Genomic DNA, 16,830 nt, shown 5'->3' with positions numbered 1-16,830 from the left:
TAATATCAACTTCAATTATGGCCCAATATCAGCAGCTTGTCCGAGTTGGCCGTCAGCGATATGCGGCAATAAAAAAACACAAAGCCTGAGGCAATGGCCCTGGATATTGCTTTTGTGGGGCTTTCATCACCATATTTCTGCCATTTATTTCACAACTTCACAGAAGGTGAGTTATCTCCCCAATAATGTAAATAAACGATTTGAAAGAAAGTCAGAGAAATATTAGATTAGTCTACAAGGGTGACAGTGTGCATGCCACATTTGCCTCCCGTGTCAGTTAAAAATAACCTGCATGGTTAGAGTTTGACAATACCAGAAATACATGTGTCATTTTCTGTCTCTCTCTGATATTTATCTTTTTTTTTTGTTGCCATTTCTAATGATGCGTTTTTGGAGAGGAAAATTTGATTTCTTGATGATTTAACTTCTTTAAAGTTACTACAAGGAGCTTTCATTTTGTGTTGGTTTTGGTGGCCCCTGTGGATTAAAGCGGTAGTGTTTCAAGGAGTGTCTTAAAGATTCTGCAGCTGCCAGACTTCCTTTAGAAAACCTCATTTTACTGCAGCAGGTCCTTGCACGGAACTCTCTACCTCCCACTTTGCAACACTATTACCTGAATTTTGGTGAGCGGATAGGCCAGTTCATGTCCATGGAGGATTTGTCAAGGTAAATACAGTGCAAAAACACCAACATTTGCACTCCATCAAGCATTGGACTATTGCGATTGGATATTGCGATTGGGCCAAAGTAGTCAACTACAGGCCTCTCTATGCATTACGACTAACAAGGCCAGACAACACATCACCCCGCAGACTAAAAGCACCTCGCAGCTGGCAAAAAGTAGGAGAAAAAAAAAAATAGACTTCACCGAAATTCTGACAAACTCGGCAAAACAACTCTCCTGCTCTCCAACCTCTAACCAGCCGGCCATTCCGAGTGGGGAAATACGTATAATTACTGTTGGGACCCATTCTCATTGCATCGCGCTGGGACAGCTATTGATTTCAGGTCGTCTCCTGCCTCATTAGACCGTGGCGGAGCTCTGCCCCGCGGGCTGAAAGGGAAAAGCGTCGATCCATAAATAAGTCGACTACACAATATCTACTATTGTGTTGGGGTGAAATGTCTCAACCCCCGGAGGTGTGGAAAAGCAAGTGTTCGGCCATTTATAGTTACCCGAGCCACAACACGCCGGCCATCTTTGCCTGTGACGTGACATTTGCATTGAATTAGCGGAAATTGTGTCATTATAGTTATCACCTCTTGCTTATTGCCAGTGGCCTGTGGCAGAGGTTGAGTGAGGATGAACAGGAGTCATAAGAAGGATCAAAATGGGGATTCCTCTGAACATGAACCCTTACTGCAACCTGACGGGATGAACATACACCAGTAACTTACCGTTACTGGTCTTTTCTGACTTGACAAGCGTGTGAGACATAGTGCGACTATGTGTGTTCAGACTGAGCGCATACATTTTGAGGTGACACAGTGGCATATAATGTCAAAGTCAAGATGTGAGTGGATGCAAAGGGACACAATTTGCTCTGGGTGGTGCAAATTAAGGCCATTTGAGGGTTTTGAATCGTTTCAACTAACCTGTTTATTTAGGGCTCTACTTCATGAACGCACAGAGACAAAAGGAAAAAATACAATAAAATACAGCCCCTTTTCCCACTGGACAAAAACCCCATTAACATCCACTAACATCTGGTTCTTTGTGTCTAGTGGGAAACGTTGATCATTCCTGGGATACATTACTCTGCTGTAGTTGCAGGTATTAATCAGTTCCAGCTCCAATGAGCAGTGATGAAAATATGACAACCGGATGGATACGCTAATTTTCACTGCACCCCTTTTCTGGCGCAATGCTATGTGAGTCAGCAGGCAGCCATTGGCAGTATAAATAACAGGAAATAAAAGGTGTTTTTAGAAAGTGTGAGTTACCGCAAACACGAGAGGTCCTTAAGCATGTGGCCATGGTTGGGCCACAAAAAATGTTATGCAGTTTGCTGCAGCAGAATGCGATATTAGCCGTGGACAGACACAGAGGTGCAGACTCACTCACGCACACAAGGGAACAATATATTAAAATCTACAGGGATTTGGACAATTATTCTGATTGATTAACGTGCAAAACATAAGATTAATACGTTCTCCTGCATATAGAAACCTGCATATATGTGCTAATTTTGGTGGAAACAGTTTTGAGAACAGCTTGAGCTGTTTCCCATACACAAACTGGTTATAAGTTATAGTAAATGAAAAAAAGCTCACAAAGTGTAAGATTAAATTGTACAACAAAAGTGATATTTTGCCTTTTAGGGCTTCTTAGCGAAAGAAATATAAGGGCAGAGTTGAACTATCTTGGCAAACAAACTACCTGTTGGTGTTTTTAGGGATCATACATTTTATTTGTTTACAGAACTATATAATCTTTGCTGTGCATGACTGGAAAGCTTGATCAAGATGGCTTTTGCTGTTACATTCGATCTCCGCAACAATTTGGAAAATTTGCAAAATAAGGCTTGGTGGATTGGACAATGATGACAAGCCTAGCCTATTGCCTCACCCATATCCGTCATTTAATGAGTTCAGATTTCATTGGTAAACATTCTGAATCTATCAGCTTCGACATAGACGAGAAAAACAGTTGACGAACTGTAACCGAATTTACGTGAACAAATTGAGATGAATATTAGTTTAAATCTGGATGCACCACAGGAGAACATCTTGATTTATTAGCGGCAGATACTATTTATCTATAAAATAACAACAAACTCATACATACTGTGTGTAATATTGATTTGACATATTTGCCATATTTTGGCCGGCTTATAGAACCGTCACGTCTCTAGAAATGTACCCCGTCCTTCTCTACTCTGCTTCAGTCAGTGTGCAGAGCTGCCCCGAGTAAGACTGAACGTAATCCCCGTGATCTCAAGAGGAAATGAGGAAAACTGACGGCTATAGGCCTCCATTGCCTGCACTTTATGATGGATGACAGTGGAGGGAGGGGGGTGGCGGTATCTGAAAATCTTGAATTCGAGTTCCTTCAGAAACCGGCTGTATTTGTGCTGACAGGTGATAATTTAAACACAGTAGAACAGCTGGCTCCAGCTCTGCGCCTCACGTTTGAGTAGAATGTGTGTCCGAACAATAATTCATCACTTCAAACAACAGCCCAACATAGAGCTAGGCAGCATGGGGGACTGATGCTGCCAGCCACCGCTAGTTCATATGTGTGATTTGAGCTCTCCTTACGTTACTCTGTGTTAGTCACATTGTGTTGTGATTCCAATTACTGGGAAGCATGGAGTGCTGAAGTTACAGGGCTACTCATTGCTGTGATTTCGTTAATTACCATGGACTGAAGTGGATCACTGAAAGACAGACGGCTAACGCTAGCTAGACCAGCGGCGTTTGTAGGATTTGAGGGGCATTCAGGGCTTAGCCTGGACCTCTGTTACAGGATATTTGATGGTTTTTTTTGTATGCACTCTAGCATCTTATTCATAATTAAAAATACCTGTCTTTATCATTGAACATTTCTCTAAAACTGTTGTTTGCTTTCCAGATTAACCCATGAGAGAAAAGTTGAAAAGTTTCTACATGGGCTAACTTCTCACCCTTCCTTCTCTTTTGGAAGAATCCAAGAAGACTGGGTGTGATATGCCCACCCAGAGGCTTGAAACTTAAACCCGGTTTCCACCAAATCCTTTTTAAGAAAATATGCAAAATAACTGCGTTACAGTTTGTTTCCTTACAAAGAAAGTGAAAGATAATGTCATTTCAGCTCAACTTCAAGCATGTAAAATAGTAAAGTGTACTCATAGTGTACTCATAAAAACTCCATAAACTTTTTCGAATGATGTCTTTTATTTTTTTGTAATTTTACTGCACTTTCAATTTATATATCAGTTGCATAGGCGTTTTATTCTCCTCCACATAAATGCAATCGTATCAGCGAAATTGGGCCTGTGTAAATCCACCATTTCCCAAATGTTTATTTGTGACCTACACTACAATAAATCCACGTGTGATTTATGAATACAATTTTTCAAGAACTAATGCACACAGCATCACAAATATCATCAATAATGAGTATTCGGCTGAGAGATGACTAATGTAGAATCAGCTAAAAAAGGCTCGACCGCACGAAACAACCTTCCAATATTACAGGGTCAACAAAGTTTTAATAGGAGAGTTAGGCATCGCCCTCCATTTGATTTATGGTTTTTGGGTGTGTATTTGCATTGTTTACACATGCCAGCGGTCTTAATTTGGTGATATTTCAGAGTGGAATTGTCACTTCATTTCAGAATAAGCCTATAAAGCAGCGAAGGTGCTGACACGTGGGAAGAGATATGAGAGGTAGGATTAATCATTTGCCACAGAACGTGTTTAAGGAGAGACGTAGCTCAGCTAAGCTGGAGGGAAGGAGGGAGTGAGAGAGAGCGGCGACGTGGGCCCATTGATGGATGTGCACGGTGTGGATTTACTGCTCTGCCTACCTACGCTCCATTCCACCCGCATCCAGCTGTGGCAGGCGAGACGGCAGCAGGTCTCATCATCAGCCATGTACTATGCAGGACGGGTAAACAGGCCAAAGTCAGAAGCCAAGGTTGGGTAGAGAAGTACAGTCACCTACTGTGTACCAGCCAGAGACCACCTTCAACTTGATGAGGCGTCTAAGGACTGTAAACACAGGCACAGTTTGCATTGGCCCCTCGAGCCCGTAACAAAAACTGCATGTAGGGATTTAAATGAGTCTATGTATGTTTTTATGATAACACAGAACTAATCATTTACTGTAATGCCTTGCTCGATAATAATACATACAAGGGTTAAACAAAGGTGTGTTTATTGTCACAATGTCAACTAGTGCATTGAGTAACATGCAAGAAAATTTTCCACCTTAGAAGTTACCGGTAGCACGAAGAAATTCAAAAGAACACATTGACATCTAATTGCATGTATATGTCAACATGTTCAAATAAAAAAAGAGAGAAAAATGTCCAATCAGTAATAATAACAATGTGGGCTTGCTCAAAAATTGAATAGCTGAAATGTGGGAACGCTGCAAAATTGCCTCCGCAAACCAGTCAAGTTGCAGTTTACATCCATGTCTGTCATCGCTTCATCATTTTATCCTATCAGACCTTTGTATGAAATTGTCATAATTAGCACATCAATTCTTGAGTTATGGCCCAAAAAGTTGTTTTGTGAGGTCGCAGTGCCCTTTGACCAAAGAAATTCGAATCAGTTTATCCTTGAGTCTAAGTAGACGTTTGTGCCAAATTTGACGAAATTCCCTCAAGGTGTTCCTGAGATCGCATTGATGAGAATGGGACCGACTGACAACCCGAAAAAAAGAATGCTTCCAGTCATGGCTACTGCAGTTGAAGAAGCATAAAAAATATGTTTATTACCAAGATTTCAAGGCTGTTAACCTTCAGTCTGATTGCCCCAACATTTGTATTTCCTTCCCCCTCCGACAGCTATGTCACTGTATTGCCAGACCTCAGCACTTACTTTGCTTACCTTATAATTATAAAATGAAGAAATGATGAGCAAACCTATGAAAATATTTAGCCGCAGAGCTGCACACTTACTCATGCACACACGCAACCGATCGCATAATCCTCCAGGCAGAGATCATAAACAGGAACTATCATTTAAACCAGTCGAATGTTAATGATGGAAGGAGTTCTGTAGGTAAAGGGTATAGACGGGATATCACCAAATATAGTTGCCAAAGTCAATCAACAAAACACAAGAGCCAGCATCTGCCACCCTGCAGTCTTGTGGTAAACCTTCTGTGCAATCAACTGCAAAAAACACATTCAGCAAGAATTCAGGCAGAAGTTTTTATAGAGGGCTTAAGATGAAGGTAAAGAGAAACAATGTGAAGTTATACCGTCTTCACTTATATAGATCAGACACACAAATCCTGCACCAAAATAGGACCAGGTATTTATATCCTGTCAGAATTTTTCCCGTATTCATCGGAGGCCCTCCACCAATTTTACACGTGAAGTTGATTTTACTCATCATTAGGCGTGCTACTCAACCTGCACACTTGTATAATGTGGTACGTGGCTCGGGAGGAGCTGTCTGAAGTCTGAGAAATAGGGTTCTCTCCGCCTGGGTATGGACACTATACATTTAAAATAGAAGGCCTGTTCAATACTAAACGTGAATACTCTGGCACAAAATCTGTATCAATTATGGCATTTTGACATAAACATTGTAAATTAACGATCATATAGACATTATACTTTTTTATACTATACAAGTACTGCTCTCACATGCTGATTATGTGTGACCCCTACAGTTAAATTATTGGTGTTATACAAGTATATATATTTTCCGCGGCAAATTACTTAGTCTACAAAATGTCCTAAAGTTGTGAACATTGCTCTGTCCGACGAGCTGTTAACAACCCAAATACATTCAGTTTACATGAACAGAGAGACTCTCCATTTTGATTCTGATAGGCAGACGTGTTGGAAATCATCTCGACTCATGTTTAGCTTAATGTTTCCTGGGTGGTAAGCTACACATATATGTTACGATTCAATATATTGCACTACTGTATGGAAAGCAATATGTTGCCATTTTTTTTAAATCTATCTCATCTACATCATAGCACTATTCTTGTGAAATCTGAGCCACTGTCTGCCAGACGAATCTTTGCATGTAAACTATTAATTAAAAAGCGATAATGTTTTTGAAAACAGACAATATGACAATCGATAATATCGCGATACTTGCACCCCTAATGTCAGGAAACATTTCTGATTGACGGTTCAGTACATTACACAGATTATTACGATTTCTAATGGCCTTTACTTTTCAAGTTATTGGTTTGTTTACCTCTCTGCATTGCACCTCTCATATCAGTGAAAGGAGAGTTTGTTTAGCTGCTCAGCCGGAGTGAGGGATATTGTGTGAATAGGATGTCAATACATACCCTCTATTCCTCATGACTGCCAGAGGTGGTGATTTGCACCTGGATTCTTCTTCATGCAAGCACGCAGATCCAGTGTCTAAAACACAGAGAGAAAAAGCAAATGACAACGGTGAAGAGTACAGAAACAGAGCAGAAACTTAAATGAAAAATGTCCTGCCTCAACCCACTTTGATTTACAAGCCGTCACACTATAAAAATGTCTGAACAAACCAACTGACTGATTTTCAGCTGCCAGCCCGGTAAAGATAGGCTCATCCACTTTCTAGTTTGCGTGACAAATGGCACACATTGCTTGGCTTCCAGTTTGGGAGACCATTAAAATACACCGAAAGATGAGAATAAAACAACTCATTGGTGTAAAGTTGCTCCCCTCTTCAGTTAATTAAAACCAGCCCAGTGAGTGTGTTGAGGGAGAGAACTGGAACTGTGGAGCAATGCGCTACCACTGCAAAAGGTTGGGAGGTGAGCTCCCACTGGGGTCCATCATGCTAAACATGGGTGCCCTAATGGTACAGTACTGCAAACACTGTGCACTTTGGAGGCAGAACCAGCTTATAGGCACTGGAGCCTGGACCATATGGGTGGGCAAATGTCAGCGTATGTGTCAGCCAATAAGCCGCGGTGCAGAAATGCAGATATGTTCGAGGTTAGTGTATCTGTCACATGGTGTGCCCACCAGAGAGTACAAACAAGTCAATTGACCCTTCGCTAAGCCCCGCCCCCCGCAGCTACTCCGTCGAGCAGTCAGAGCTACCATGGAGCCCACACTGTCACTAACTGCAGTCCCTGAAGAAATATTATCACATTTTTTTTGAAAAACAAAAAAGCGATTTCAGAGAGAGGCAGACAGAACTGTCTACAATATGATTTTGAAGGTTATATTCAGGATGTCAAAGTGATTCAGCAGTGAAAACAGGTTAAAAAGGTAAAGAGAAGCCACAGATCACAGTGTAAGAGTTCACCCTTACGTCACCTGGAGATCGAGACAGAAGACAATTAAATTAATTAATTCAGCAGCCCCCCGTCAATGGACAGCGACAATTAGTAAATGGAGTGCCCTCCTAATCAGCAAACAGATTTTAAAACGCATCAATATAATACAATTCTAGGGCTTTTAAAAGGAGGACACTGATTGGTTTAATTCCTGTTAGGACAAAAAGACCACTACAATTAATTAAGAAACATTTGCTTCTTACTTTGTGCACAGACTACTTGCTGTTTAACTTGACAAGTAGAGTTGGACACACCTTAAATTCACTTGCACTGTCCACTTTAGACCATGCGGTACAGATGGTTAAAATAGGGCCCTTAGTCTTTTAACTGTAAAATACTACAGAATATATCTGGTCTGTAAACCATGTTATGCCGTGTGTTCTTCTTTAATGAGCCCCCTGTCTCTGCATCAATCACTCATGATACAACTTAGTTCGGTTTAAGCAACCAAACTACTTAGTCTCCTGGATGAATGACCGTTTTTTGTTTGACCAATCCACCACCCCCTGCCTGTGTGTGTCTTTATACTTCCTGCTTCATGCTTACATGGACTACATACAAAGTGATTGTGTGGGATATCTAATAATTACAGCGCATTGATATTCGTAGGTATAGCTGCAAATGCTGTATGAAAACAGCCTGCTCAAAAACGCTCTTGCAAATGTCATTTTGGTCAGTTTGGATGCAGGTGTGGTCCTTACTCTTTAATACCGCTGCTTAGTAGGCTAACATGTACACAGGCCAGCTGAACCAGAGGCTGAGAGATGTTCTGCTTCAAATCCGGCTATAAGTTATCCCATGCTGGGTAATTAAGTGCCAGCAATCCCCAATTATTAGAATATTATAACATCCTTGTAATGTCAAAGCACTTAGCAATCGATAAGAATTACATTGTGCTTCAGTTCCTTTCCTCTCGCCTTAAAAGGGGGACCAGGATGCATGGGGTATGTTGCGATTGCGAACGCAGGAGGCCAAGGGCTGCGGGGTCAAATCCCAATGGCTGAGGCGCCCATGAGCATTTTAACCATGTAAAAAGAGCGACTGCTTTTTGAGGAGATTCCAGTTAATCACACACGATAGGCTGAAACGTGAGGCTGTAAACCTGCGCACGGTATCACTGCCGCAGTGTGGAGATTACCGCTCCTGTAGGACAACAGACTCTGCCAATCACCGCCACGCTTACACATTGCGGTGGCAGGGGAACGTGTTTGCCAAGCCTTGCAGAACAAATAATAATTTGCTTTATGCAAATACGCACAAGAGTAAATTCATTTTAATTATTTAAATGAGACAGCTCTGTGCGCAACAGATTGTTCTGCTGGTGAATTGGCGGCATCTTACACCTCTCTAATTATTAACAGCAACATTGTGCTTGCACTTGATGAAACCGAAGAGAAGTGGTGAAGAGGAGGAGGCACAATGCCGGTCAAATAGAGATAACACTTTTCTTTTTCCTGTCCGTCTCACCATCTTAAACTCCCCTTGGTGCACCGGCAAGATTGAACAACTTCCTAGTTTAGGCCATCTTTCTATTGGCCATATCATCATTGCAGGGATCTGAGAACGATAATTCTAAGACAACAAACCAACAAATGAAAAACAGTTCATGCAGTAGAAGACAATTTAACTTTTTTTGAATGCAAATGAGTGTTTTTCTCTCTTGTACTCCTAATGTAATCCTTTAATGACCTCACTTCAAAAAAATGATATTTTCTTTACTTAGTTGCTGTTGGCTGTGGCCAGGAAACTTTAAAAAAAAGTCTCTAACAAATGGTTGAGATGTCATTTTACTGTACGGGTGCAATTGCAACAATTTGCAAAATATATATTTTTAACAAACAGCTCATTTTGTACACAAGATAAATGTTCAAAACAAGGGGAAACGAAACCTTTTACATACCACATAAAAATCGAACACTTTCGAAAGATGAATAAACAACAAACCAAAAAAAAAAAAAAAAAAAAAAAAAATATATATATATATATATATATCATCAGAGAATAATAAAATAAATCCTAGAATACTGTTTTTGTGGAATCTTTGTAGAATATAATTTAGAAATGTAAATGGCAGAAAGGTTTGGCTTTTCTTTTTACATAAGGACTTATAACAACTATAACAGTTAGTTAGCAGGTGTTGCCTTTATGGCTCAGTCAAGAGCAGACTGCTAAAAATATAATGGTATTTAACACTGTGCGGTATAGAGGCAACAGCTGAACAAGCATGAAGGTATTAACAAACCTACATAATTACATGCATGTAGCTTTACCATGGCTTTTAAATGCAGTTTGAAATACAGTTGCAGGCTAGTACTATTATTTACTTTTCTTTTCATGTTCTTTTCATGTTCTTTTTTCTTTTTCATGTTTGAAGGGTTTCACTGCCTTGTTCATGCAGCCTTCATGTTTGAAAAAACGACGACGTGATTTCAACAAGGACATATTTATATTTCAAGACTGCACATTTAGTGTCTGACTGGCGATCAAGGTGGTGACTGATATTGTCAATTGGTTTGTTCCAGTTCGGACGAAGACAGAAACATGTTGAGTCAAAGAAGTTATTGGGTTAGACCAGGCTCATGGTAAATATTTCTCTTAAACTTCAGCTAAAGAGCTTTAGGTGAGCAGATAACTCCAAGCAAACGAGTCAATAGGAGTAACTGATGCTTGTAATTTAAATATATCGCAGTTCTTGAAGAGGAGATGATGGAAGAGCCTGAAGAGCCAAAAAAAAGACAAAAGCGTTCAGAGACCCTTTCTGAATTGGCTCAATGAGCTGAGAAGCTGCCAGCTTCACTGGCAAACACTATACAAATTATCATAACTATCATTACATCACACATTGCCTCCCCCTTCTTCATCCTCTCTCACCGCCTTCTGTCAATTGTCCCCCTGTGTGGATGGTGTCTCTGAGTCTGTCCTCTTTCAGGCCTCTGTGGTACAGAACAGGCTCTCGGTGGCACATGGTAGTTCCTCGATGTCTCCTCTGGTCAACAGTCTTCATTACTTTACATTACATTACAGTCATTTAGCAGACGCTTTTATCCAAAGCGACTTACAATAAGTGTATTCAACATAGGTATTCAAGAGAACTACTAGTCACCAGAAGTCATAAGTGCATCTCCTTTTTTAAACAAGCATCTAAGAGCATAAACTAGAGCAAAAGTACAGTGCAGAAACAAACTAATACAATAAGTGCAACAAACTAATATGAATACAATAAGTGCTGAGTGGAAGGCTCAGGGTAGTACTTCTTGAAGAGGTGAGTTTTCAGCCTGATGAAAGATGGGCAGCGACTCTGCTGTCCTGAGGTCAGTGGGGAGTTCATTCCACCACTGTGGGGTCAGGACAGAAAACAGCCGCGACCGGTCGATCGGCCGCAGGGACCTCTGAGCGACGGGGCAACCAGACCAGTCACCCCGAGGCAGCAGAGCGAAGTGGTCGGGCGGGGGTGTAGGGCTTGACTTCAATCATTCATCAATCCAAACACTTTGAATCGACTTTGAATCTCCCCGTCCTGGAAGAGGTATTCCCCCCTCTGTTGCTCTTCCTTGAGGTTTCTTCTTTCTTTTTTCCCTTCAAAGGTTGTTTTTGCATGGATTTTTCCTTTTTCAAATGAATCAAGGGTCTAAAGACACTTATCAAGTAAATGGAAGAGAGAGTAGACGTATCAAAAAGTCCAAGTCCATGCAGTGTATACTTCATTTGAGCTTCGGCCTAAGGGACCCTCATCAGTTGATGGATGCTACCAATTGGGCATTTTAAAAACACAAATGAAGAACCCAGATGAATCAGATACCACTGTATCATTTTCACTTTTGGAGGAATTTATCCTGAAGCTGGACACACGGGTACCTGTAGCTGTGCAGAGAGTGGCAAATGCTCCGAACATTTCTTAGATAGGACACTGCATGTAGCACATGGATTACATTGTATAGAGTTGATTTCTGACAATAAAGTGAAGTGCAGTACATCTACAGGTTTGTTTTATCCAAAAATCAATTTGCCATCATTTCGGTGCATGTAAAAGATGATTTTATAGCTCATCACAGAAAGGATCCTGTAATATGATCTCTAAAAAAAGAGTAGGAACCCTGATTCAATTGTTATGCTGTTTAAATATAAAAGAAAAATCACGTTTCCAAAAAATCAGTTCTTTAAAGAACCATTTATTCCTTTGAAGAACCATTTTTAGCTAAAGAACCATTTGAAAAGGGTTCTTTATGGAACCATTTGGGTCCATAAAGAACATTTTTTTCTTTAGGTTCTTCAAAGAACCAGAAATGGTGCTTCAAAGAACAAGAAATGGTGCTTCAAAGAACCATTCGTTGAAGGTTCTTTGAGGCACGTTTGTGGGTTCTTTAAAGAACCGTTTAAGGAAATGGTTCTTTAAAGAACCCTGGTCGGAAAGATTCTTTGTGGAACCAAAAATGGTTCTTCTATGGCATCACTCCGAAGAACCATTTTCGGTTCAAGATGGCACCTTTATTTTTCTGTGTGTACTGTAATCCAATGACCTGAAGAAAGGTCATATTAAGTCGGCAGCTACTTGCTGAAATGTGTAGCTTTAGTAGTTAAAGACAAGAATAAAACAGAGATCAGATAGTAGGCAATGAAGCAGGTGGGGTTTTGAATACAGAGTTTCCTATTAAGAGGATAATAATTAATAAATGCAGTTATTAGTTATTAGGCAATTCATTGTCGATAAGCGCAACTCTTGTTGAAATGTAAAAATGTAAAAATGCTAATATGTGTGACAATGAGAGACACTGTTATCAGCCAAAAATAAGGCCCAAGTTGTATAAAACTGAAATTGAAGTGGCTACATACTGCATATCAATGTCTACACCCCTATCTTTTAGTTTGATTGGCTAGTTGTGTTCCTCAGGATCCATCTCTCATCGCTGAACTTCAGTTCTCCAAAGCACCAAAGCACCATGGATGAACGAAGGAGTTGGGGGGTGGTAGAGAAAATTGTTTTATAGCCGCATTATGGATGAATGCTCAAGAAGCTGAGAGACGACTCCTCCTTTCCCCCCGATGCTTGTGAAACAACATGCCTGCTTTTACAATATAAGAATACAATTTGCCTGCTATGACTATGAGTAGCATTAGCAAGATTAATTGAACAAACACGTTTCCCAGCTGCACAAGGGCACTACATTTAGAGGAGTTGTTTAATGGAAGCTGTTGTTTGATGTGTTTATAAGGGGAAAAAAATGCTCCCTCTGGAGAAAATATAAAACTTTTATTACGTGTAATCATATTAAGTATTGGAGAAACTATCCTGACAATGCAGTTTACACAACCACAGATTGCTTCGCAATAAACGAGCTTAACCTTCTAGATTAATTACCATCCTTTGGTGTTTCAGCAGGTTAAATGAAACATGTTTGTCAAACCTTTCACAAAGAAGTGTTTGTCTACTTTGAGCTCTGGTCAACTTTCTGCCCTTTTTTTCCTCTAGAGTACTGTGTGTTTTCTTGTTAAAAGTGTGTACCCACCGCATTTACCAACAGTTTGAACCTCTGGAACCAACGCACATTCTGTACTGATTATTGGCAGAAAGTGCTCCAGCAGAGCTCTGTTGTCTTCTAGGTAGTTTATCATGGAACAGATAATTAGTCTGGAAGTCGAAGTGTCCATCGGCAAAAGATTAAACCCAGAAGCAAGAGTGTCTAGAAATGACTAAACTGTGGATGTAGGATGAATAGAATAACCCTGGCAGCCCCAAGTAACAGTATCAGCTCATTGCGAAGCGTAATCATGTCACATGGTACAACATAGCATCAAGATACCATATTTAAGCTGTAAATTTGGTTCAAACAAAGTGCAATTTCGTTTGTTTACAAGATGAATTTACAGGTCTCTGCAACCACGGAATTCTCAAAGATTAGAATTTAAATGCTCTTGTCTTTAGACGTGTTCGGGCAGTCTCTACAGAGTAGTTTGTCTGAAGCATTCGAAACCCTTGACCAGCCCAACCACTTCCAATCCAGCTAACCAAAGATCTAAAGCCGCGTTTCCACCAAGCAGTCCAGTTCAGTCACGTTCGTTACACGTTAGAACGGTTATCTGTATCTGTGTTTCCATCAGCAAAAAGTTCGGATGGTACCAATAAAACCACTCCATTCTTGGTACCACCTCCATCGAGTTGCCAAGTGAGCTGAGCCGAGACTAGAAGGTGGTGTCAAAACACTGCAGACCACTGATTGGTCAGAGAGAATCGACACTAGCGCAACCCGGAACATTCCTTCACAAACCCGTCAATTTTAAATAGCCAAAATATCGTCAATAGCGACTGCAAATTCTTATTCACCCGACACAGATTTTAAAAAATGGCAGCTCCCAAAACTATACCATACGCTAAGCCGTACACTACACCAGACAACTGATGAAGTGAGCCAACCTTTTGTACTGATTCTTATCTTTTATGGGTATAGATTCACAGTCCTCATTGGGCGGCACGGTGGTGCAGTGGTTAGCACTGTCACCTGACAGCAAGAAGGCCCAGTGTCCTGGGTTTGCATATTCTCCCTGTGTGCGTGGGTTTCCTCCATGTGCTTTGATTATCAGGATGAGCATCCGCCATAAAACATATGCCAAATCAAATAGACTATCCGCTGTGGTCGGAACAGCCTAAAAAGGACGATGATACACGGTCTTCATTCAGCGAACGGTGCTGAATCCACACATCAAGCTTGAGCACAAACAGGATGGTAAGCTGGTACGTGTCATTTCTAAATCTAGCCCAAGCTGTCTGTGAACACCAGAACAAAACCACTCAACTGGGAAGAGGACAAAGGTCATCAACCAGGAGTCAGTGAAGAGAGATCCAGGAACACATTCACATCACACCAAAGGTGTGATTTCCTCATATTGTGTTTGGGATTGCACGGTTTTAATGCTAACAGACCTCAAATAGAGAGAAAAAAACCCAAATAATAGAGGCAGACAAAGATGTATTGTATATTTAATCTCATAAAATTGCTTATCTGTGTATTCCAAGTGAAATGAATTGCTGTCGAGATGAAAATAACAGGATTATAAGTAGGCAAAATCTGTTCCCAAAGTTTTCTTTATAAAGTCTTTCACTTCTGGAGTCAAACTCTCAACAACGCCCCAAAACAATCCCCTGTGTTAATGCGTCCACAGTGTCCCCTGCCGCTCTCCTAGTTGTGTTTGTTAATTAGTTTGGATGTCTTTTGTGGGGCTGAAACAGTCAAATAATTAACAATGACAAATAGCTTTCGTGTCCACGAGCGCTTATCCCACCTCCACAGCTGTGGGAATCTCGCCCCTCTGCAACCTGTTTTTATCAGGCCACCGGAGCCAAAGCAAAACTGCTAATGCATTAATTTATAACATGACCTGGCATCGGGCCGGGACAGCCGCTCGGAGAGAGGGAAATGGGGGGGAGGGGGAGGGGGGGTTGGCTGCGTGAAAAACTGCAGTGTCACCACAAGTCCACTTTTAGCCCTCTTGCGTCAGGTTACTGTGTAAGCGCTGATACAGCCCCAGGAAACAGATGTCCTTGTGTGCCTTATTGTAATTATTAATGGGTGAGACTCGCTGGCTTCATCAGAGCCCTGAGCTGCGCGGCGCCACGCGCAGGCTTCATCTCTCAGTGACGGACAGACTCACTCTACACAGCAACACAAGTCAGCATCGATCGCAACTTATTCAGCATGGTCGGTCTCAATGTGAGAGCAGGTAGAGACAGGAAAAGGATGGGACAGAAAAAGAGGCGGATGGATGACACGATGAAAAAGGATATGTTTGAACCAAATGTGTCAGTTGAAGTGAACCACGAGAAAGTCTACAAACCAAACCTGGACAATAAAGTTAATCTCTCCAATTACTGACGTTATGAATCTCTTACTGACCTAAATTTGCTTTCATTGCAGTTTAAAAAAATATGTCAGAATTTTGTAAACTTAAACCCTTAACACTAAAACTAGAGACCAATTTGCCTTAAGATCACACCAGCCACAACATCAAATCCAGCGACCTTGCTCAGACATCACCCATTTTGGAACTCTGCCTTCATTTTGATCTCAACCACCTGTGTTAAGTTCAAATTGGGCCACGTTTAGTGGAGGGGCTAATAGCGGCTTTGGCCCCCTTTGCTCGGACCACGCTTATCTTCAAACTCAACCTTCATTTTGATCTCAACCAAACACCTGTACAATTTTGTGACACATAAACACCTGGCAAAGTATGTCCATAATCTTTAAAGCAGCTCTAATAAATATTTTCATATTAACAATTGGTCAAATAACAACATGTATTGTAAAAAGGGTCTTGGCACTATTTTCAAATATTCACTTGGTGCTGAAATGGATATTTGTGGCAGCAGGACTGTGTATGTAGGACCGAGTCTAAATAAACTATAGTGTGTGTCTTCATGGAAAATGTCAGCAGTGCAGCAGTGTGGCTCATTGATGTGTTTTTACTGGTTTCTGGACAGCAATAGAGCTCCACACAGAGGAAGAAGGTATATCAGGCTTTGGTACACACATGATACTTGTTATCCATTAACTGATCATGCCGCAACGATTCATGAGAAACAAAACAGGAGTGAGTTAACATGAGAAATGTACTGATTCAATGGGAAAAACAATTTTCATTGAACTGATCATTTTTGAGGTAAATTCATTGCATTTTGTTTTGAATTAAGATAATATCATGAAACCTTCACTTTGAAAACCCAAAATAACATTCCACAATGCTGAAAGAGCATCTTACAATTCATTGCAAAAACATACTTAGTGAAATGCAATTAACATTTAGGGGCATTCGGGATGTATGCCATTTGCTGGAGGTCGGCCTGCATTTACCCTCGCTGAGACGATCAGTAAGGA

The 16,830-nt window shown here is 40.8% G+C and overlaps 1 protein-coding gene across 2 annotated transcripts in view; it reads right to left on the bottom strand.

The window, feature by feature from the left end:
- The window catches only part of LOC116391156 (heparan sulfate glucosamine 3-O-sulfotransferase 5), a 71,866-nt gene that overhangs the window by 28,469 nt on the left and 26,567 nt on the right, over positions 1 to 16,830 (bottom strand). The window contains exon 2 of one of the 2 annotated variants that reach the window (XM_031861449.1): positions 6,974 to 7,049. The exons of the other annotated variant lie outside the window; for it this stretch is intronic. The gene's annotated coding sequence lies outside the window, so the exon portion shown is untranslated. The remainder of the gene's footprint in view (positions 1 to 6,973; positions 7,050 to 16,830) is intronic. 2 annotated transcript variants of the gene reach the window in all.

This window comes from Anarrhichthys ocellatus, unplaced genomic scaffold (genome assembly GCF_004355925.1).
Source record: "Anarrhichthys ocellatus isolate YVR2014 unplaced genomic scaffold, GSC_Weel_1.0 scaffold25, whole genome shotgun sequence".
Taxonomy (NCBI): domain Eukaryota; kingdom Metazoa; phylum Chordata; class Actinopteri; order Perciformes; family Anarhichadidae; genus Anarrhichthys; species Anarrhichthys ocellatus.
Note: the sequence above shows the minus strand (reverse complement) of the source record. Positions and strands in the feature narration are given on the sequence as shown.